At 38.4% G+C, this 24,549-nt stretch overlaps 1 non-coding gene and 1 pseudogene across 2 annotated transcripts; one reads left to right on the top strand and one right to left on the bottom strand.

The window, feature by feature from the left end:
* Window positions 1-1,720: 1,720 nt before the first annotated feature.
* Window positions 1,721-6,154, top strand: LOC147936314 (TMV resistance protein N-like; annotated as a pseudogene). Its single transcript, XR_015568244.1, has 8 exons — window positions 1,721-2,202; window positions 2,350-3,419; window positions 3,528-3,803; window positions 3,886-4,797; window positions 4,914-5,512; window positions 5,589-5,648; window positions 5,777-5,848; window positions 6,112-6,154. The product of XR_015568244.1 is annotated as a TMV resistance protein N-like (transcript).
* A 6,765-nt stretch (window positions 6,155-12,919) lies between these two features.
* Window positions 12,920-13,026, bottom strand: LOC147936313 (small nucleolar RNA R71). The gene has a single exon (XR_015569747.1). It is a non-coding gene; the product is annotated as a small nucleolar RNA R71 (small nucleolar RNA).
* Window positions 13,027-24,549: the final 11,523 nt, after the last annotated feature.

Below are 24,549 nucleotides of genomic sequence, written 5' to 3'. Positions count from 1 at the left end.
TTTTATGGTTTTGGAATTAAAATTCTAATATCTAGAACTAAATTTTTTGGCAGTAAAATACAAATAATTCACTTTTACACCTGATATACATAAATCCAAAATTATGATTATCGACCTAAGTTTTCGTATCTTAGCAGTTTATAAGACTATCAACATGAAATGATGCATTTTTAGAAGTTAAAATTTCAAAAAAAAAAGTGGCTATTTTTATGAAATGTTATAAAGTATAATACAACATTTTCATTTGAAAAGTATTCTTAATAATTATTTTACAAAGATGAGCTACAGGAAAAAATTCATTTAAAAAATATATATTAATATATTAACTTATATATATATATATATAATTCAAAAATTTATGATATTAGTGAGATTATATTGTTATATAAAAATTCTTTAAAAAATTATAGTTTTATTAAGTTTTGTTAAGTTTACACCAGATAATATGACCAAAAGATTGTTCAGAATTATTCAACGTTAAATGACGTGACTAAAACAAAATTCTTTAACGCCACCATTTTAGATAGAAACTTAGAATGCGTCATTGACCATTGTAGATTAAGCTAAGCCATTTAAATTTAATTATTATGAGTTGACCAAAAAAAGATACTGTTCCCCACGACTTATTCAAATTGCATCAATTAATTAATTAACTTTATTCATTTCATTAGTTTCACCGTTGACGTTTTTGTTCATCTCTTTTGTTTTGTTTGCATCAATGAGTATTTGAGTTTTTCGTAGTTTGTTTTTAAGTGTAATCGTAAGTATTTCTTGGTCTCTATTCTCTAACTCAACTTTTAAGGTGTGACTTTTTTTTTTTTTCTGTAAAGTTTTGTGGTGGATTGACCAGAGAGAATAAGGCCTTGAAGGTGTTTGATGAATTGTAGGCTTTGTAGCAGTGAGTGTATTAAATAAAGGTGTTTGAGATATTTTTCATAAGATTCTAACTGGAATTCCGAATTGATTTTGAAAAGAAAAATAAAAGTCAACTTGTTTTAAATCTTGTTTCAAATGCTTTCCTTTATCTACATGTGAGAACAGGAGAAATGATTCAAGAACTTGTTTCATCAAGTAAAAGATCTAAATAAGTGGATTTGATCATTCTAAAGTTACTTGATTTCATCATCCGGAAGCTATCTTCTTCTGTTGAGCTTTCACTTTTCTTATTGTGGTAATGTTATTCGTCTTCTCACCCTCTTATGTAATTTTCAATGTATATATATCTATATTGTGAACTTTGTGGTCTGGCAGATTGTTTTGCTGAATACATTTTAAAACAATAATCATCTGTAAACGTTTTTCAAGTTCAAAGCAGTACTACAAGATAACTTGTAGTTGTCCATGCTTCCATCTGAAGCTTCTTTCTGTGGTTGAAATTTCCTTTTATTGTTTTACTGTTCTTTTTCTTTTCCAGATTCTAAAGAGCTAAGATTTATTTGTTACAATTTTTTGCCTTAGCATGCTTGTTTGGAGAGAGGTATCACTAAGCAATCTGCCATGATAATGTGTATTTAGGAAAGTGAGTCATACATTGATTCTTGCTCTTGCTGTGTTTTATATTCTTGTTCCTATCTCCACATTCCCTTCATATATAGTTTTATTGTCAAAAAACATGGTTTTTCCCTAAGCATTCATTTTTAAGTTGTTCAATTCTTCTTCTTCTGAAAATCTCGTTCTAATGGCACTTCTTCATGTCCTTAAATTCATATATTAGGTATGTATGGCTCACGGCGGGGAGCAAATTCCTGAGCGTTGGACCTATGATGTGTTTTTAAGTTTCGGGGGGCAGATGTGCGGAAGAACTTTGTAAGTTATCTCTACAATGGTTTCGGAAGATGTGGCATAAATATATTTATGGATGATGTGGAATTGGAAAGAGGAGAATATATTTCCTTGGAGCTATTAAAGGCCATTGAAACCTCGAAGATTCTCATTGTTGTCTTATCAAAAGACTATGCATCATCAACTTGGTGTCTTGATGAGCTTGTTCACATTATGAAATGCCAGAAAAGTAAAACCCGCCAGTTGGTTTTTCCAATTTTCTTTTATGTTGACCCATCATATATACGGAAGCAGAAAGGGTCGTATGCTATATCATTTATTAAACACAAAAGACATTACCCAATAAACAAACTAAAGGATTGGAGAGAAGCTTTAAAAGCAGTAGCTAATCTATCCGGGTGTGACATGAAATATGGGTTAGTTATTCTCATGGTTCTTGTTGATTCTCTTAAATTCTTTTATTTTCATGCCAAAGTATAATGCATCTCCGTACAGACTAAAGTCATGGGTTCCAAATGAAACTATATATTTTCATATTTCTTTTAACTAGTATTTATGTTATTTAAGAAAGAAGCGGAATGTATAGAAGATATCACCAAATCGATTCTTAAAATGCTGCCCAGCCGTTACTTGCATGTATCAGCATACGCTGTGGATATGAGATCACACCTACAACAAATTTCTTCGCTACTGAGCATAGGTTCAAACAAAATTCAAGTTATAAGAATCTACGGAATGGGTGGGATCGGTAAAACAACACTTGCAAAGGTGGCGTTTAACGAATTCTCACTTTTTTTTGAGGGATCAAGTTTCCTAGAAAATTTTAGGGAATACTCAAAGAAGCCAGAAGGAAGAATTCATCTTCAACATCAACTTCTCTCTGACATTATAAAGAAGAATGACCTTGAACAGGCGATAAAAGAAAGATTTCGCAGTAAACGCGTACTTATAGTAGTTGATGATGTTGATGACATAAACCAACTTCATTCATTAGCGATAGATCCAAACTACTTTTGCCATGGAAGTAGGACAATAATTACAACAATAAACATGCATTTGTTAAAGCAACTACGAGTGGAAGGAAGCTATTCGTTAGAGGAACTTGATGTTGATGAATCCCTTGAACTCTTTAGTTGGCATGCTTTTAGAACAAGTGAACCACCTAAAGAGTTTCTTCAGATCTCAGAAAAAGTAGTTGCATACTGTGCAGGACTACCCTTAGCTGTGGAAGTCTTGGGTGCTTTTCTCATCGAGAGAAGAATTCTTGAGTGGGAAAGCACGTTGAAATTATTAAAACGAATCCCTAATAACAACATTCAAGCAAAACTTCAGCTCAGTTTTCTTGCATTAAATAATGTACAAAGAAATGTATTCTTGGATATTACTTATTTTTTCATTGGGATGGATAGAGACTATGTAGCATGCATATTGGATGGATGCAACTTATATCCTGACATAGTACTCAATGTACTGATTGAAAGGTGTCTCATTACTATCTCCGATAGCAATATAATGATGCATGATTTATTAGGAGACATGGGAAGACAAATCATTCAAGAGATGTCACCCAAGAACTGTGGAGAACATAGCAGAATTTGGAATTCTGATCATGTCTCGGAGTATTGACAAAAAAATCAGTAAGAAAAAAGATTCATATGCATGCATTATTTGTCTCAAACAAAAATTATATGGAGAACTTGGCAAAAGATTGTTTCTGATAATTCATCTGCATGTTTCAATAATAGGGTACAAACGCAATATAAGGACTTGGCATGAAAGCTGAAGTTATGAATGTTCAGTACTTCGAGGTTGAAGCTTTTGCAAAGATGCATGAGCTGAGATTATTACAACTTAGCTATGTAAATCTTAGTGGAAGCTATGAGCATTTCCCAAAAGATCTACGATGGTTGTGTTGGCATGAGTTTTCATTAGAATCTTTTCCAACAAACTTAAGTTTAGGGTGTTTAGTCGCTTTGGACATGCAGTTCAACAACCTTAGACGACTTTGGAAAGCTCACTTGGTATGTGGAAATATTGTATAAACACATAAAGCTACATTTACTTTAATATAGTGATTTCATCTTATTCTTTATTTTCTTGTAGCATCCTCAACCGGCTAATATGCTGAAATACCTCGATCTCAGTCATTCTGTTTACCTTAGAGAGACTCCAGACTTTTCTTATATCCCAAAGGTCGAGAAGCTGATACTGATAAATTGCAAAAGCTTGGTTTTGGTTCACAAGTCGACTAATACTCTTGACAAAATGCTAGTACTATTAAATCTAAGCAGTTGCATCGAGCTTGACTTGCTCCCTGAAGAAATTTATATGTTGAAGTCACTCGAAACTCTCGTTCTCTCAAACTGTTCAAAACTTGAGAGACTGAGTGATTATATAGGGGAATTGGATCCTTGATAAATCTTTTTGCAGATTTTACTGCTCTAAGAGAAATACCCTCTACGATCAACCAGCTAAAGAAACTAAAGATACTATCTATTAACAGTTGCAAAGGATTATTGAGTGACAATATCAGAGATCTATATTCTGAAAAGAGCCGTTCTGCTTCTCTGTTGCGTCCACTCTCATTAAACGGTTTGAGCTACCTGAGAACTTTATCTCTGAGTTACTGCAATCTGTCTAATGAGTTGATCCCAAAAGATATAGGGAGTTTATCTTTTCTCAAGAATCTTGATTTACGTGGCAACAATTTTTGCAATTTGCAATCCGAATTTGCTAGTCTAACAAATTTTTACGATCTCCAATTAAGTGATTGCTCAAAACTTCACTCTATCCTTAATTTACCTAGAAGCTTGGGTTTTTTAGATGTGGGAAAATGCATCTCGTTTGGAAAGAATTCCAGATCTTTCTGAATGCTATGATTTGTATATACTAATCCTCAAAGACTACCTCAGCCTTGTTGAGACCCCATGGATCTATAATCTGGACAAGTTGGGTTCCATCAACATGGAAAGGTGCAAACTTACATCTAAGACTACTATTGAAATGATGCTCGAGGTTTGTTATAATTGATCTGGTTTTTTTCTCTCATATAGGTTAATGATATTTCATCAAGCATGATAATCAATACAAGACTATCTTGATCGTGATTAATTAAATGGTTTGTGTTGTAGAATTGGCTTAAGAGGAACCACAAATGAATTTATCTTTCAGGACACATCATTCCAAACTGGGTTAGCTACAAGGAAGAGTTATGCCCATTCTGTCATATTGTTCCTGAGATTCCCAACTCTGATCTAGTGGTAGGGTACACCTTATGGACAAATTTTGTGAGTCCAATATTTCCTCGGGCAATCACGGTGAGGAATCTTACCAGAGGCGGTACATGGATATATATGATCAAGAAATCAAGCCCCTTGATAAATCTGAACTTTTTGACCAACGATTTCTGCATAGAAATAGGGGACCAAATGGAAGTTAATGTGGACTGCGATGATAAAACCATTATTCTTGAGACTGGATTTGCTCTTGCTTACAACACAAGAGACTCCTCAGAATTTAGCTTTGGTGATATCCAATTTACATTTGAGGAAAATTTTCTTTTCTATATTGGTGATGGTATGTGTTTACGTTGTATCCGGTCAAAGTTTGGACATGATCCAGTACAAGCAGTTGTACATTTTGAAACGAGAGATAGGGAAAGCAAAAGTTATTCGATGAATGGGGTAATGCCAAACTTATACGATTGTAGCTTTTTCCCCGAAACCTACAGGTATGAACCCTTCTTGAAATGCATGCAGTTACGAACTACATGCTGTTGTTTACTCTTATAAGCTTTAATATTCTAGGTACCAATAAAATAATCAACCAGATGTGGATGTGGAGGATAGCTATCACAAACCCAACATGCAAGTATATAGCCCAAAACAAAAACGGCTACAATAATTTTTTTTGCAAGTGGTTCTTAATTAATTTTGTGGTTCTTAACTAATTTTATTGTTCATTTTCTTATGTCTCTGACTGATTTGCGTTTCAGGAAAATGAGAATGGGTTTAAGGACAGTTTTGGGGGCAATCGGTTTCTTGACACTTGTTGTAAATCTTCGAAAGTACGGAAAACCCCTGCTTTCCATCCATCCTCACCATATCAGTGAAAAGGTTGTGGAGAAAATTGATCAGGAGATAAGTCGAAATTTATGTAAACCTGTTACCTTTTACTTTCTAGACACGAAGCAAATATGGTTTTTACAAGAGAGTAAATCTTTGAAGCATATACTTATGTATAAAATGTTTATAATGCATTCATTAAAATTTGGATATGCAACGCTTATAACTTGTGAGGTGCAAACAAAACTATGTAATTTGTGAAAAGGAACAACAAGTTTGCTAGTTCTGCAACTGGTTACCTTATGTGACTATTGCAGAACTCAAGGTTAATTTTTCTTCACTTGTATAGTTTATTTATCCCATCTTTAAATCCTTTATATGTTTGTGATAGTTACATGTCTAATTGTAAGGAACTTTAGCAGGTTCAAGTCACCGGCCAGAAAGTGGAAACTCACGTTTTCTCAGACTGCTTGAAACTTGAGATGTTTCAAGAAGCTTTTAGAATAAATGGAATCATTGACATCTATTGTATTAACTTTGTAAAGTATGTTTCTCATTAATCAAACAAAGTGTAAATTAGTGCCTTTATATACAGTTTAGTAAACAAGATAAGTAAAAGAAAGTTTAGCTCATTTGTCATCTATATAATACTCAATATACCCCCTAAGGCGAATCATCCTGCAAGAAGAGGCTTGAAACTGATAAACAGTTAAGAATGGACTGTAAAGGACCCGAATGTAGAGGCTTTGCCAAGATATCAGCCAACTGATTGATAGTTGAAACCTGTAAAACCTTAGCCTTCACTTAATCTTTTCTAATATGGCAGTTTATCTCAACATGTTTAGTCCTCTCATGAAACACAAGGTTGTTAGCAATATGCATAGCAGATTTATTATCGCAGAACAACTTAGCTTATGTTTACATGACTGTTATGTGTAAATCATTCAACATCTAATTGAGCCATACTAGTTCTTTAGTAGCAACAACCATACTCTGGTATTTGGCTCCTATATTGCTGGAGCTAGCCTCATCGTGCTTTTTAGACTTCCAATTTATCAAAGAAGAGCCTAGAAAAATACATATACTAGAAACAAAACACCTTGTATTGGTACATGTTCCTTATTCAGCATCAGCAAATCCATCAAGGCAGATGTCAGTATCTTTCGAGTAGAATAAGCCTTTCTGTGGATTATTCTTAAAATACTTCAATAGTTAATGAGCCTCTTGCATGTGTACATCAGTTGGACAAGAAATGAATTTACTACAAATGTGATATCATGACGTGTAATACACAAATACAATAAATGTCCAACCATTTTTCGATAAGGTTTAGCATCTTCTAGTAACTTCCTTGTTTCTTTCCTCAATGGTTCTTTAGGATCCATAGGGATTGACTTAGCACTACAAAAAAAGCATGTTGCATCAGTTAATTTGTGTCAAATAAGTAAATAATTTAAATTTGAATTACTTTTCTATGAATGATAAAAAAAATATTTAACATCAATTCAAATAACTGATGCCATCAGTAATCTGATTTACATCAATTCAGTATAACTGATATAAATTTATATTAATTTGCATCACTTTAAAATATTGATACAAATTATAATTTGACATCACTTAAAAAATCGATATAATTTCTAATTTATACTAAAATTACTTAAAATAATTGATACAAATTTACATCAATAAAAAGTGATGCTAAGCATATGATTTTGCATCAATTGTAGAAACCGATATAGCTATTTAATTGTTTTATCGATTAAACGAACTGATGTGATTTACTCTTAATTTTGTATCAGTTAAGAAATTTGACGCTAATAAAACCAACATGCATAATCATTAACAAATATATATAAATTTATTAGTTTTCAATCATTTTCAGTTTTTTTTAACTCTATTTAAATATCTAGTTACTTTCTACGTTTTTCTAAATTACAAAATAATATATAATACTCTTTCAACCATATGTTCACTGTTTGATTTGGCAATATATAAAAAATAATAACAAATAATTTAATTAAAACTTTAAATCTTTATTTTTTTGTTAAAAATTGTTTATGGTTTCGAAATAAACTCAATTTCGAATTTTGGTAATCCGATTTTGAGTTCACTATTTAAGTACTTATTCAATTTTGTTTATTTTTCTTCCCCAATCTTAGGTTTGATAACATTGGAGACAAAGTTGTTTAAGTCTGAGGGAGACAGTTATTAACTACGTTTTTGTTTTTGGAGTGTCAGTTGTGTCAATCAAAACCGTATTTTAGATTTTATTGAGTCAAATTTTTCTTGTGGGAATTATAATCTCTAACTAACGGTTTCTATTCTTTGGCTTAATACTCTAATGAATCTTGATTAAGCTTGATCTCAAAACTGAAGTTTGGTAAAGGTATGAGTTGTATCCACAATCCTGAAAGCCCTTATTCAATGGATATCTGGTTAAACAAACATTATCTGATTGGAATATAGTGGACTAGATTTCTTCTTCGAGCCACATAAGACATTGCACTTCTTCACAAAATACGTCTCCCCTCCCTTTTTCCTTCGGTATTCTAAAAATAAAGAGTAAAGAGAAGAGAAATAACAAAAAAAAAAGAGGATATAAGTGAGCCGAGGGATGTCGCGTAAACTCTTGCAAGGGGTCGATAAAAAAACTGATACTCTACAAAATTAGGGAGAAATTGATATCTTACAAGTGAGAAAAGGGAAAGGAAATGAGATATATGAAGAATATTGATATGATTCTTGAGGCTCTGATACCACTTGATATGATTCTCCCAAGGAATCGGAACCTTCGAGTTGGTAGATAGAGACACCTTGATTCTAAAGACGATGAAGCCTCAAGAATATGGATGGTGGAACGAATGGTCGCACAAGAGTTGCGAAAAGACTCTTGATATACCGGTTTGACCTTTCAGCCTCGCACCGAAAAGATCAGATCTCTCAGCCTCACACCAAGGAGATCAGAATTTGACTATTGGAATCACACCAAGTAGTCAGTTTTGATTGTTGGAATCACCCCAAGCAATCGGTTTTGTTCACAAAGAGCATAAGAGAATCACTCTCAAAAGAAAAGAAAAGGTTTTATAAAAAAGTTGGATTGATTATTTCATTGCTCTTACATGAGTTTATATAGGAAAGAAAACTTGGTAACAAAGCCAAGTATTAACTAGTTTTGAAACTAAAAACAATAAAGATAGATAGTTCACCTGATTTCTAAAATGAATATCTCCTTCATCCGAACTCTGATTAGACTTATTCCACCTCGAGATATGCTCTAGATGAGGTAAAAATATATCCCAAATAGTATTTTGACTGGAAGAGTTGATCTTCAACTTCGTTCATGTTGAACAAGACTCAAGGGTCGTCTTGGATGGTCTTATGATCATATCACATATCTTGGATTGAATAGAATCCATATGCCATTGATCGATATTCCCATGGTAAGAACTAGTCTTTATTTTTTTAAAACCTATGTAATGAGATAACAATGGTAAGACTAGAGATTCAAGAATATCGTGGGATTTGAGTAATGAATGTTAATGCTTTTTATTAGAAAGTATATGAAGTAAGTTCTGGAGTCAAGGTGATGAAGAGTGTGAAGTACAATTGCATGTGGTTCAGTGAGTTCCCATGTTTTCAAACCTCTTTCACAGGTTGAGGTTCTGTTTTGCTTGAAGGCAAGCAAAACCTAAGTGTAGGAGAGTTGATATGTTATGGTTTTTACGGATTTTAACCATGATATAAGTGTGTTTTTTGAGTCTTTTGATTTGCTTTTTAGGGTCTTATTAAGTATTTTTAGGAGTAGGAACCATTTGGCACGAATGGGAGCATATTGGAACATTTTTTGGAGATTTTTGGAGTAAATAAGCCAAAGATATCAAGATGGAGTCGAGGTTGAGCGTTGGTGTCCATAACGAAGAGAATCAAATTTTCTCAAGTTTGAAGTTCTGCCCCAAAATTTTCCTTTATTGCAATATTAGTCTCTGACGTGTATGAGACATATTTATTGACTTTTTGGATTTTAGAAACCCTTATGCTAGATTTTGGCTGCAACTTTTGAGAGAGAGATTTTCTAGGAGATTTTGGTGAGACAAGTTAGAACTCGATCTTGTTAAGAGAGATTTCGAACTCCCTTATTTTCCTACTCTTTTTCTTAATATTATTTATTCAGATTATGATTTCTATTTCTATAATTATGTCTAAGTAATTCACATGTTAGGTTTAGAGATTGTCATTGGAATTTTTATTGTTTGATAGATTGATTGATTTATTTGGATTCATATGCTTTTTGTTCTTCATCACTGGTAGGTTTTATTGCTTAGTCTAGTCTAGATTGATTACCTAGAATTAAGATCATAGAATAACAAATTTATACAAGAGTCTAGTTGATTTCTTGATAAAACCTTTGGTGAACAAAAATTATTTTTACAAAGAGATTTAACTTAGTCATTTTGTGAACAAACTAAACTTGAATTTTGTTGCTGGTTTTTTTGTTTTTTTTTTTTTTTTTTTTTGTCAAACTGATGGTTTCATTACTTCAAAAGCCAAACCATACAAGGTAAGAGGTCAAAGCCTCAAAGTTTAAAAGGATTACAAAGAGATTACAAGGAGAGGCTTTTCCCAAAGCCATAAACAAAAGACAATAAAACATCAAACAATGGCCCATGAGAGCTTTGATGCAAATGCTTGTGATATGTCTATATTTTGTCTCTCCTTAGCCTAGTTTTATCATGCAATTAGCTAGGATAACTCATTGGTTTGCATCGTTTTCTAGTCCTTTCTATACACTTTGCACGTCTAGGTAGTTCTTGCATCATCCTTGCATACATTGTGCATTTTGGAGTATTTCAGGTATTTAGGAGTCGTCTGAGCCATTGTCGTCTGAGCCATTGTCGTCCGAGCCATTGTCGTCCGAGCCATCCGTTCGAGCCGTCCCACTCGAGTGGGATTTAGCTTTCGACGTCTTCATCAAAGTTGTAGGGAAATTGAGTTATCTTTCCAACGCCGTTTATTTCAAGTCAATCGGAGGTGTGGTCCAAGAGTTATCATCGTTTTAGTGGATGCGTATACACCACGCTCGAGCCATGCTCCTCAGCCACGCATTCCAGCTTGTTTGATCGAGCCATGCTCCCCCGCCACGCTCCGCAGCATCCGTCCGAGCCATGCTCCCCAGCATCCGTCCGAGCCATGCTCCCCAACATCCGTCCGAGCCATGCTCCTCAACCTTCCGTCCGAGCCATGATGACATTGCATTCCATTCGATGCACACAAACTCGATCGCACATGTCGGGAAGAAAGACGTTTGGTTTCACGCGCTTCAGGAGATTACCGAACCGACGCTTTACCTTGTCGTTTTAAGTTTTAGGGCTTTCCATGTTGGACTACTATATATACATTTTGTTAAGTCTTGTTTTGGACATCTTATCTTTTATCTCGTTTTCGTTCCCAGAAGGTTTCTGAACCTAGCCACCAATACGTTCTAAGACTTGTATTCTGATATCTTTGAGATTTATTCAGATTTTGCATTTGATTCCTTCTAAAAAGTTGTTCATCTTATTTTTATCTACCTTATAAGGCTTGTTTCAATGTTTTCTGGGTTTGCATCCTTGACTATGATTTTCGGATTTGAGTAGTGCGGTAGTTTTTGAGGATGGGATAGATTAGGTGGAGAATCTTAGGATGTAGGGTGTTTAAGCTTGATTTGTATGATTCCCTTCTGGACTAGAGTTAGAACTACTAGTTTCTCTCTGATCAATTGGAACTAGGTTCGAGACATTTCCACACCCAAAAGGTGTTTGATGACATGTCTGACCAACTAGTGCCAGAGACTGATGTTCCTAGCCTAAGAGATTAGTTGTCTAGGATGTTTGTTGACGTGAATGAACTTGTTTTTCATGCCATGCTTGATCATGTTTCTCTAGCGAGAGCTAGGTTTGGAAGTGGTTTAGTTTGAGTAGCTTCTGTCAAGAGATTGGATTATCTAAGAAGTGATGTTCATTGTTTAGGGATGGTTTGCTTGTGGCATGTTAAATACTCTATATACTAGGATACTCCACCGACATCAATTACTCCCACCCTTAGGACCTCTTTCTTCCTGATTTTTATTACATTCCTGAGACTGTTTCGTTTCTTGCTTTTTAGTTCATGCTTAGACTCGTTTATGTTTTTATTCATTTTTGCTTCTTGTCATGCATTCTCGTTCATAGTTCTGTGACTCATTTCCGTTTTGAATTGTCATCATTCTAGGACTGTTAGACAAACACTCTCTTTAAATTGGCTTAACTTGTGATTTCTTGATTGCATCTTGATTGTTAGCAACATCCCATTTGGATTGACACCTTAACTACTACAATTTCATAAGGTTAATTGAACCTACTAGGACACACAAAAATCCTAGTATCAATTTGGCGTCGTTGCCATTTGGGATTCGTTTTGCTACATTTAAGATTTCAAGTTTTGCAAGATTAAGTTCTGTTACACTTATCATTCTGAGTACTGACTTGCTTTGGTTTTCTGCTTGGTTGTTTTGCATCTCAGGTACATGTTGATTGCAACCTTGCATGCACACCAGATCAAGAGGGCATCAGAATCTCCTTCCTGTGATCGATGAAATCAATCGGTTGCAACGACCCCGACAAGCTCGTCAACTCACTGATCATCCCGCACCAGTTACTATAGAACAACAGAATGAACCACATCCGGGACCTCGGAACATTGGTGCTGGGGATGCACCGAACACTCATACTCATCATGCTGGAATCGTCCCTCCCGCCGTGCAGAACAACAACTTCGAAATCAAAAGTGGTCTGATCTCCATGATCCAAGGCAACAAGTTTCACGGGTTGCCTATGGAGGATCCACTCGACCACTTGGACGAGTTTGACCGTCTGTGCAGTCTTACCAAGATCAACAGCGTGAGTGAGGACGGTTACAAGTTGCGCCTCTTCCCATTCTCCCTGGGAGACAAAGCTCATCAATGGGAGAAAAACCTTCCCAAGGGATCAATCACCACCTGGGATGGTTGCAAGAAAGCATTCTTGCCTAATTTTTTCTCTAACTCCAGAACAGCACGTCTCAAGAATGAGATTTCCAGCTTCACTCAGAAGAGCTCAGAATCATTCTGTGAAGCCTGGGAGCATTTCAAGGGTTACCACAGCCAGTGTCCACACCATGGTTTCAACAACGAGTCATTACTGAGTACTCTCTACCGTTGTGTCCTTCCCAAAATACGCATGCTGCTTGACACTGCTTCTAACGGTAACTTCCTGAACAAGGACGTACATAAAGGTTGGCAACTGGTGGAGAATCTCGCTCAGTCCGATGGCAACTACAATGAGGATAATGACTGCACAGTTCGCAGCGACGCTGGATCTGAGGAGAAGTACAAAAAGGACCTCAAGAATGTCAATGAGAAGCTTGATCGTATCTTGCTGAGCCAGCAGAGGAGCATCCACTTCGTCTCTGAGGACGACCCTTTCCAAGTTCCAGATGGGGAGGGTGAGCAAAGTGAAGAGATCAGCTATGTCCAGAATCAAGGTGGATACAACAAAGGTTACAACCCCTACAAGACGAACCCCAATTTGTCTTACCGAAGTAACAATGTTGCTAATCCACAAGATCAGGTGTACCCGCCTCACCAACAACAGCAAGGTTGGGTTTCACAAGGTTTAAGGGATGCGACATCTCCCTCATCCTTGCAGATAGATCAGTGAGACTTCCACATGGTATCTTAGAGGACCTACCTGTCAGGATCAGAGACGTGGAAGTGCCAACCGACTTTGTGGTTCTGGAGATGGACGAAGAACCAAAGGATCCTCTGATCCTAGGAAGACCGTTCCTGGCGACTGCTGGAGCCATCATTGATGTCAGAAATGGCAAGATTGATCTCAATCTGGGCGACGACTTCATTATGAAGTTTGACATCAAGGATACTTTGAAGAAGCCAACAATAGGAGGACAAGTCTTCTACATTGAGGAGATGGATAATTTGGCTGATGAGCTGTTGGAGGAACTAGCTGAGGAGGATCATCTCAAAACTGCTCTAACAAAGGATGGAGAAGAAGGGTTCCTGCATGGGGAGACCACTTGTTACAAGAATATGCTAGACTCCCACAGAGAAACGGACGAAACAGAGGAGTTCGAGCAGTTGCCTGTCGCAGAAGAGGTATGTGTAGTTGAGACAGAGAATTCGGAACGTGAAACCTCCCACTCGACCAACGTCAAGACCCGACTTGAGTCACCGCTCAAGACACCGTTCGGACCGCTCGAGACACTGACCGCTTTTGACGCCTATGCTGACGAATGGTCGGAACTGAGAGCTCCGAAGGTAGAACTCAAAACTCTCCCTTCCGGACTCAGGTACGTTTTTCTGGGAACCAATTCTACTTATCCTGTCATAGTAAAATGAGTGATGATGAATTGGGGATGCTAGTAACTGAGCTAAAAAAGTATAGAAAAACTATTGGTTATTCTTTAGATGATATCAAGGGAGTTTCACCTAGTCTTTGCACCCATAGGATCAATATTGAAAATGAATCATATGCTAGTATTGAACCCCAAAGAAGATTGAACCCTAATTTGAAAGAGGTAGTTAAAAAAGAAATCCTAAAACTACTTGATGTTGGAGTTATCTATCCTATCTCTGATAGTACTTGGGTATCTTCAGTGCACTGTGTACCTAAAAAGGGAGGAATTACTGTCATCAAAAATGAAAAAATGAGCTAATCCCAACTAGGACCATCACAGGACATAGGATGTGCATTGATTATAGGAAGTTGAATGTTGTATCTAGGAAATATCATTTTCCTCTTCCTTTCATTGATCAAATGTTGGAAAGACTAGCTAGTCATCCTTATTACTGTTTCCTTGATGGGTATAGTGGATTCTTCCAAATCCCTATCCACCCAAATGATCAGGAAAAGACAACATTTACTTGTCCTTATGGTACTTTTGCCTACAGACGCATGCCATTTGGTTTGTGTAATGCTCCTGCCACCTTTCAAAGGTGCATGACATCGATTTTCTCGGATTTGATTGAGGAGTCAGTGGAAGTATTTATGGACGACTTCTCTGTATACGGTTCCACTTTCTCCTCCTGTTTGTTAAATTTGTGCAGAGTATTGACGCGATGTGAGGAGACGAACCTGGTGTTGAAGAAGGGATCGTTCTGGGACACAATATTTCTGAAAGAGGAATTGAGGTTGACAAGGCAAAGATTGAGGTCATGGTTCAGCTTCAAGCGCCTAAGTCAGTGAAGGACATCAGAAGTTTCCTGGGACATGCTGGGTTTTACAGGAGATTCATCAAGGACTTCTCAAAAATTGCAAGACCTTTGACAAGGTTGTTGTGCAAGGAGGTTGAGTTTGAATTTGATGCAACATGTTTGGAAGCTTTCAACAAGATCAAGGAGGCCTTGGTTTCGGCACCCATAGTTCAAGCTCCGAATTGGGATCATCCTTTTGAGATTATGTGTGACGCGTCAGACTTCGCAGTTGGAGCAGTTCTCGGACAGCGTATTGACAAGAAGCTTCATGTCATCTACTACGCGAGTCGCACCTTAGACGAGACTTAGGGAAGGTATGCTACCACAGAGAAAGAACTCCTAGCAGTTGTGTTTGCATTCGAAAAATTCAGGAGTTATCTTGTGGGTTCGAAAGTCATAGTGTATACCGACCATGCTGCTCTGAGACACATTTATTTGAAGAAAGATACTAAGCCGAGACTGTTGAGATGGATTCTGCTACTTCAGGAGTTCGACATGGAGATTGTTGACAAGAAAGGCATAGAAAATGGAGTTGCAGGCCACTTGTCAAGAATGAGGATTGAAGATGCTGTTCCAATAGATGATTCAATGCCTGAGGAACAACTTCTGGTCGCCCAGGTTTGTGAGCAGATGCATGACACCGGGGTTGAGAACCTAAAAATCAATTGTATGGCGATCACTTCAGACAATGCACCATGGTATGCTGATTTCGTGAATTACAAGGTCTGCGGAGAAGTTCCTGATGACATGGATCCCTACAGGAAGAAGAAGTTTTTCAGGGAGGTCAACCACTACTTCTGGGATGAGCCCTATCTGTACAAGAGAGGTTCTGACGGTCTGTTCAGAAGATACATAACAGAAGGGGAAGTGCAGGGAGTGCTTGAGCACTGTCACGGTTCCACCTATGGAGGTCACTTCACCATATTCAAGACAGCTCAGAAAGTTCTTCAAGCAGGTCTCTGGTGGCAAACCTTGTTCAAAGACGCTCACAACTTCATCACCAAGTGTGACGCTTGTCAGAGGATGGGCAACATCACAAGGAGAAACGAGATGCCCCAAAATCCGATCTTGGAAGTGGAGATATTTGACGTTTGGGGGATAGACTTCATGGGACCATTCAACCCCCATCTAATGGGAATGTCTATATTTTGGTGGCAGTTGATTACGTTTCTAAGTGGGTCGAAGCCATAGCCAGCCCTACCAATGATCACAAGGTTTTTCTGAAGCTGTTCAAAAGTATAATCTTTCCAAGGTATGGGATACCCAGAGCGGTGATCAGTAATGGTGGAACTCACTTCGTCAACAAAGTTTTTGAGAGCATGCTGAGAAAGTATGGGGTCAAGCACAAGGTGTCTACTGCGTATCACCCTCAGACCAGCGGACAGGTTGAAGTTTCAAACAAGCAGATCAAGGGTATCTTGTCAAGGATTGTTGGTGTTTCGAAGAAAGATTGGTCTGTCAAGTTGGACGAAACTCTCTGGACATACAGAACAGCGTTCAAGACGCCAATAGGACGAACACCTTTTTAGTTGATCTATGGTAAAGCATGTCATCTCCTTGTAGAGGTTGAGTATAAGGCACTTTGGGCTATCAAGTTGCTGAACTTGGATATTGACACAGCTCAGGCTAAGAGGATTCTTGATCTACATGAGTTGGAAGAAATCAGACTTGACGCCTATGAGAGCTCAAAGATCTACAAAGAAAGGACCAAGAATTTTCATGACAAGAAAATTGTTGTCAAGGAGCTCAAGACTAGGGATCAGGTTTTGCTTTTCAACTCCAAACTTAAGTTATTTCTTGGAAAGCTTAAGTCTAGGTGGTCTGGACCTTTTGACGTCAAAGAAGTTCTGCCATTCGGAGCCATCACTCTCTTGAACAAAGATGGTAGTGAATTTACTGTAAATGGTCAGAGAGTCAAGAAATATTTAGCTGACCAAGTCCAACCAGAGAGGTTTTGCTGTGCTCCTCTATGAACCCCCAAAAGCCTAAAAAGCTGAAAAGTCAAGCTAGTGACTTTAAACAAGCTCACTTGGGAGGAAGTCCCAAAGGTATCACTGTAAATATTTTTCTTTTTTTAGGATTCTTGTGTTTTTAATTTTTGTTTTTGGTTTTCTTGTGTTCAGGAATCTACGGAAGGGAGTCTAAGCAACAATAAAAAAAATGCGGTTAAAAGAGTGAATTTAGAGTGAAGTCGAGTAAAATGAGTTCTACAGAAGAGATTGGGGATAAAAAAACATATATAAGGGAAAAGCAGATTCAAGGAGAGACTGTTGGTTTAATGCGGGAACAGAAGATAATATGGAGAAGGAATCTTAATTATTGGTTTTATTAATCTTCTCCTCTCACCCACGTGCCCATCATTTGACCTCATCTCACCCTTTGTTCCCCCCAATAGACAAACAACATTTATGTCTCATCCTCTCACATCATTCCACCACCACTCTCTCTTTCTCCCCCACTTGCACGACTTCTTCACCACAACTCTATTTATTTAAGCTCACTTTCACTCTCAATCCTCACCAACCAAAACATATCTTTACACTCTCTCTCGCTTCACTCCCTCTCGCTTCACTCCCTCTCGCTTCACTCTTTCACCATTATTCAAGCAGCCTCATCATCAACTCTCGTCACTGCAACCTCCGCCGCCGTCGTGCTTCACACTCGATCCTCAGCTATGGACCGCTCCGCTCGAGCTCATCTCAAATTCATCGACCGAGCCGCTCTCCACTTCACTTCGCCCGTCTAGGTCCCGTTCGAGCCGTCATCCCCGTCTGTCACCATCTTGTTCTCGATCGAGCTACTGTCACCATCTTGCTCTCGATCGAGCTTCTGTTACCATCTCGCTCCCGTTCGAGCCGTCATCCCTGACTGTCACCATCTCGCTCCCGTTCAAGCCGTCATTCCTGTCGCCACTCTCAATTGTCGATCGAGCCGTCTTCAACGCGCCTCACCCAACGCCGCTCAAGCCACACGCGCGAGACACGCTTAACTTTCGTTCAAGCCGTCATCCGCAACCCCGTCCCGATCGAGCCATTGACATCGTCGCCGTCTAAACCTCCGTTCGAGCCAACACACGATCGTCACTCGATCGAGCCATTCTCAAAATCACGCTCGAACAACTCACATGCGACACCACTCGATCGGTTATCTCTCCCTTAGCACTCTTCATTTTCAACTCGATAATTGGTTTTGTTATTGGCTCACTAACCTATTAACGCTTAATTTTGAGTTTACATGTTTCAGAGAAACAGAAAAAGTACAGAGCTTATACACGAGATGAGAGAGGCATACAGTTGTGTTGCTGGAGAACGTTCATCCCCCGAATCCATGGCAAAGCGTTTCATGAAAATGAAGAACATGGTTGTCGAGGTTGTTGGGAGTTCAGAACAAGCAGCGGGTTCCAGCAGACCGAACAAACCGCTCTCTAAGAGCAAGAGTCGCGAGAAGCGACCAGCACGAACTTCACACTCAAAGGAGGACGGGAGTGATTACGAACAGGAAGAACCTGCGTTGCGCTCAGAACAAGCTCCTAGAAAATCGGTCAAGCGGAAGAACACTGAGACAAAACTAACACCAAAGGAATACTACGAGCTGTTCCAACAGTTGGAATTCGATGGCACAAGGTATCCCCATGTTGAGACGATGCATCAACTAGGGATTACAGAGGATGCTCAGTATCTGTTTAGGCGTGCCATTTGGAGAGAATCATGAACACACCCAAGAATGGATACAGGGAGGAGACAATTCAGTTCCTCTGTACTCTAGAGACGCACATGTACGTGGATGAGCCGGGAATGATGTCTGATGGAGGTCTGGGTTACATTACATTTCGTGTTCACGGCCAATTCTACACTCTCACCCTCAGAGCCGTCGAAGAGATGTTTGGATTTCCCAGCGGAACGGGGACTACGCCGCAATTTGAGCGGAATGAGATAGCCGCACTCTGGGCAACAATTGGGAGCACGCCCACATTCACTTCATCGAAGACCAAGGCGCTGAACCTGCGAAGCCCAGTGTTGTGTAACTTCCAGAAGGCGGTTTCGAATGCATTCTACGCGAAGGAGATCTAGGGATACATGATGAACGGAGAGCTTGAGATGATTGATCTAGCGCTTTAGGGACTCTCATTCACTGCCATGGACTGCACCGTGATGCAAGGTGACATATCCAACACGTCCATCTCGCTCTACCTTATCAACTACCTGATGTCATACAAGAATTGGGTCTCGAGGCTCAGCGGCAACCGCAAACCCGGACTGATGTGCATGGGAGGCGTAGTGACTTGGTTTCTTGAAGCTGTTGGCGTTCCCCTACATTCTGAGTCGCACCCACCACGTTGGATAGACATCAGCAACCTGCGACAGCTACGCACTTTGGATTGGGGTTTGAGGCATGGAAGGTTGCTCTACAAGTTTGTGCATCCTGCGGTCGGACCCTCGAGATTACTCCTCCCTTGCGTCGAGTTGACTACAATTTTAGGGGGAGAGCACATCGAGTTTATCCCTCCCACGGATATTTTATACAATTCTGAAGCTGAAGAGGATCATGTAGACGTTGCGGAAACACGCGCCGAGCCAATGGAAGAAGACACAGAGGAATACCACCCAGAGCAGTTCCACTTCGAGGAATACTCGGATCCGCGAATGGCCAAGGGGGTCAGAGTAGCTCATCACAGACTCAACCAGCTACAAGAATGGGGGAAGGCCAGAGACAAAACGTTGAGCAGATTCACCAAGCCTGTCATGAACTTCATGCGTAAGTTTAGCTGTTCGACTTTCACAACCGCGGTCCCTAGGTCTATCCAAGAGGATACCAGACCAATGCCAAGAGCCCTTCCGCGAACATAGAGCGAACACCTACTCCGATTCGCTCTCCCGCACGTCAATCTTCATATCTGCCTCGGGAGCGTCCGCCTTCACCCGCTCCTTCACGCCACTCGTCACACGAGTCTAGGGAGAGACAGAGACATGGTTCGCGAGGTTCTAGAGCCTCCTCTAGTCACAGATCAGCGCGTCGCTCTGCAGCTCGAGATGAGCATGAGGTTGAACAGCAAGTTGAACATCAGGGTGATTATCAGCCTACCGAGGTTGTTGTGTTGGTCTCGGACCATGGTGAGTCCAGAGTCAAGGACATGCAGTGTGACGATCAGCCGAACATGTATCAGAACACGCAAGCGGTCGAGCAGCAAGTCGACCAACCAGCTGATGTTACAATCGCGGATCCCGAACAAGGCGAAGGACAGAGCCAGTTTCACGCCCCTCCTTGGGCGAGCACGGACTCCTTCTTCTACTACTGAGGTACTCCGACCTTCCCTTTGTACATACCATTTCATTCCTGCATTGTTTCTGTTGTGATTCTTAAATCCTCCTGCAAATTTTTCTTACACAAGAGACTGTGTAATTTAAGTTTGGGGGAGAGTTTGAGATCATGTATCTAATGTTGTGTTCTGTGATTCTTATTTCAAATTTTTGTATCATATCATGCTTGCGGTTGCATCCATCTATTTGCATTAAAAAAAAAAAAAAAAAAAAAAAAAAAAAAAAAAAATCGAAAATTTCCACAAAAACAGAGTGTTCACGTAGTCTGCACTTGCATAGTAGGATTGCGTTTAGGTTTATTCATATAGGGTTGTTGCATTTAGCATAGGGGTTGATGATGATTGTAACCTTGTTAGCATGCTGGATTCAATAGGATAGGATCAAGGCCCTTGTTCTTAGTTCTTTGATGCTTGTTGATTGAACTTGAAAATTTAAGATTGAAGCATGTTTTGAATTGATATCATTCCCTATCTACCTGAACCTAATCCTGACTTGCAATTATCCTGTTATGCATTGAAGTTAAACTCATGGATACCATATTCATACTTGGATTGTCTTTCACATTTTTACACCCTTATCAATCCAAGTAGCTGATTCCCATCTTTGGAACAGTTCCCCGCACTCTTAACCAACCGTTCTTTCAAGCCAATTGTATTTTTGAGTGTCAGGCCTTTTTCCGAGTTGAGCTTGTTAGAAAGTGTTAGGTTCTAACCGACAAGAGTAAGATCCTGTGTAGTTCTAGTTCGCGTTATCCGGACTAATAGGACTAAGTGAGAACTCGATTTTGGGTATTGGGTATGGATTTGTGCAGAAGAGTGAAATGTAAAAAGAAAGTATGGGGGAGAAAGTCTCTAGGAGGGGGATGTGTTTTCAAGGTTTACAAGTCTAGTAAAGGATTTGGGTTGAGCAAAATAATGAGTTATTGGTTCTGGGCATAAAACGAAAAGATTAGACAAAGAAAAGAAAGTAAAATATTTAAGATGTCTAGATTCCTTAGAAGAACAGAAAAAGAACCTTACTGATAATAAAGATTTTCCAATCCGCTAGAATGATAAGAAGTGAACTCCTCCTAAGACCAAGTGTAAAGAATGAAAGAATGGGTTTGAGACAATGTTTGTGATGAAGGGTAGAACCAACTTCGGTTTGGAACGTTCTTTGGGTAGACAGGGCGCTGCTCTTGTATGTATCAGTTGGTTTCAACCTTTAGCCTTCTCTTAAGCTCAACTCCTTTTCGTGAGAGAACCCTTTTCTGAATTGATGAAACCGCTTGAGAAGGAGACCATCTAAGTCTCTAACCTTTTACCCTAGCCAAATAAGTTCAACGACATTGCTTAGCTCGTTTCACGGTTCTTTGTTAATGAATGTTAAAGGGAATGATTGATAGGATTGCGTGTGTAGAAAAAAATATAGAGTTCCTTCACCATGCACCATAGAACAAAAAACAAGGACCTTGATTCTAACTATTTTATTCAAACAAAGGAGAACTCTCGACAACGGATGAACCGGTCATAACAATTTTAATAGCATGAGACTAAGGCCTAGACATAGGAGGAAACTGTCGTCTTTGTTGAAAAAATTGAGTAGGATGACTCGAAGGTCTCTGAGATACCTGATAACCTGAGTAGTTACACTTATATCAAGGGATGTAACTTGGTGGATAACCATGTGACTTAAAGCACTTCTGAACAACATGCCCACTCTATCCACAATGAGTATATAATGGCCTAGAAGACCTTGGTCGAAAATAATTGTGAACAGCAGCATAGATGTTATTATCATTATGACCAGTATACAACACATTCTGATAAGATTCCTGCATTGCAGGCTCACTGTGAGAAGCTTGAAAATTAGAACCATCATTCTTTGAAGCACGCTTGATAGTTCTCTGTCTCTCATCTTGTGTGACCATGTGAAACACTTCCTGAATGGACGGTATTGGCTATAACATCAGAACATGAAGACGTGTAGACTCATAAGATTCATTCAATCCCATCATAAATTTAGTTAAACGACTGCGTTGCTGTAGTTTTTCCCATACCACAGCAGCATTGCATTCACACTTATCGCAAGTACACATAGGAAGCTCAACTTAATTACAATATTCTTCTCAAAGCGTTACACGCTCAGCGTAGTAAGCACTTACATTGAGACAGCCCTGCTGAATGTTACTCAAACGTTGTTCAAATCTCATAGATGTGCAGAGCATCATCTTGCTTAAAACGTGAAATAATGTTCTTCCATACACCTGCTGCGGTAGGGATGAAAATAATACACTGTCCAATCTTCTTGGAAACAAAATACATCATTCCAAGTGGACACCAAATCATTACAACGTGATCACGATCCAAAATCACGATGATCTTCATATGGTTTAGTGATAGTATTATTAATGAACCCCAATTTGTTATGCACATTAAGTGTCATACGCACAGAACTACAACAAGAGTGGAAATGATCAAAACCAGTAGTTAAACGATCTGAAACTAACACCATACCAGCATGATCTGAGGTATAAAGAAAGTAAGGATTGTTGTATTGATTTGTGAAAGGACGCCCATTATCATCAAGCAATGCCATTAAACCAAGACTCAAAGAAAAAAGCTGCTACAATCGAAGATTCCTAGATAACCTAACAAACAATACTTCAATCAAGTACTCTGAAATCTTAATCACAAAGCCAGAGCACAAGCAAAAACAATATCGCAAAAGCTAAAAGCTCAAGAGCAGTAACGAAGACAGCATAAAGGCGGAGGCGAGCTGATTGACCGATGTAGTCATCTTCGATTCGAGCTAATTTTGAGCTGGATTATCACAAGAAAATGATGAATCGTTGATTACAAACGATAAAAGCAAGATCAAGAAGAAGAATTTGAAGATCCGATGATAATCTTCAGATTTTTGATTTTTTTCTTGAGTTTGTTAAAGAATGTTCTTGAGAAAAGAATGAGAAATTGGAAACCGTTTAATGAAATTGCTCTGATACCATATTAACTTTTTGAAATATATTTCTCATTTATCAAACAAAGTGTACATTAGTATCTTTATATACAGTTTAGTAAACAAGCTAAGTAAAAGGAAGTTTAGCTCTTTTGTCATCTATATAATACTTAATATCTTGATTTAGGGTAGTATATTTCTTAGGTAAATTTTCATCAATCATCCAACACAAGAAAATGAAAAAGAAAAAAAAACTGAATGAGTTTGCCGACAAGCACTCTCAAACTGAATGAGCTACTCCTTTTTTATAGCATCGGTGGTTTTACTAAATGGTTTAAGCTGCTTCAAAAGTTTTTGTCTAGGTAACTGCAACCTAACTTCTTGAGAGGTTATATCCGATTTTTCGAAGAAATATAAGTTGTATTGCTAATCGTTGACTTAGTTTGAGAGTTGAGACCTCAGGGATTGGTTTACTAACCTGTGTAAAAGGGTTTCAAACTATCAATCAGTATAAAATTCTGGTTGAGAGAGAGAGCGAGAGAAAGATCGTTTTGGTTTTCACTTGCATGAACTTGTTAAGAAATATTTCCTATCCACATATGGTTATGGTCTTATATAACATGAGGGAATTTTTTTTCTCCAACTCTTCGTAATATTCCTACACTTAGACACTCTTTTGGTCACACATGTACTCTCTAATCGCAATTTTGATTTTTTAAAAAGAAAATAGTTAGGAAAAATTCATGAAAATACCTCCAACAAAATAACATTTGCTAATATATCATACTTTTTCGGTTCTCCGAATATGAATACATCAAGCTGACAAATGTCGTAAGTCTTATTACAGCCACAGTTTAACCGACGATTGGTTTTTAATTAGCACATTAATATTTCTCTGAAGTCTTTGTAATAACACGTGGGGTATTATTATTAACAACATGGGCGTCTTGGTCGTCGATGGCTCATGACTGTGTGAAATCGTCTAGACTACAAAGAAAAAAAAGAGTTTGGACTTGTTGACTATTGGGTAATAAAACCAATAAAAATCAGTTTTCGTAGATGCAATCATGCAAATAAGTCGTAACGCGGGGAGAGGAAAATTAGTTGGAAATATAGCAACTAGCCTTACCTACCGAGTTCATTTTAAATGCTATATTTAATAACATATATTGGCATCAGAATA

This window comes from Camelina sativa, chromosome 10 (genome assembly GCF_030686135.1).
Source record: "Camelina sativa cultivar CO46 ecotype springtype chromosome 10, ASM3068613v1".
In the NCBI taxonomy this organism is placed as follows: domain Eukaryota; kingdom Viridiplantae; phylum Streptophyta; class Magnoliopsida; order Brassicales; family Brassicaceae; genus Camelina; species Camelina sativa.
Note: the sequence above shows the minus strand (reverse complement) of the source record. Positions and strands in the feature narration are given on the sequence as shown.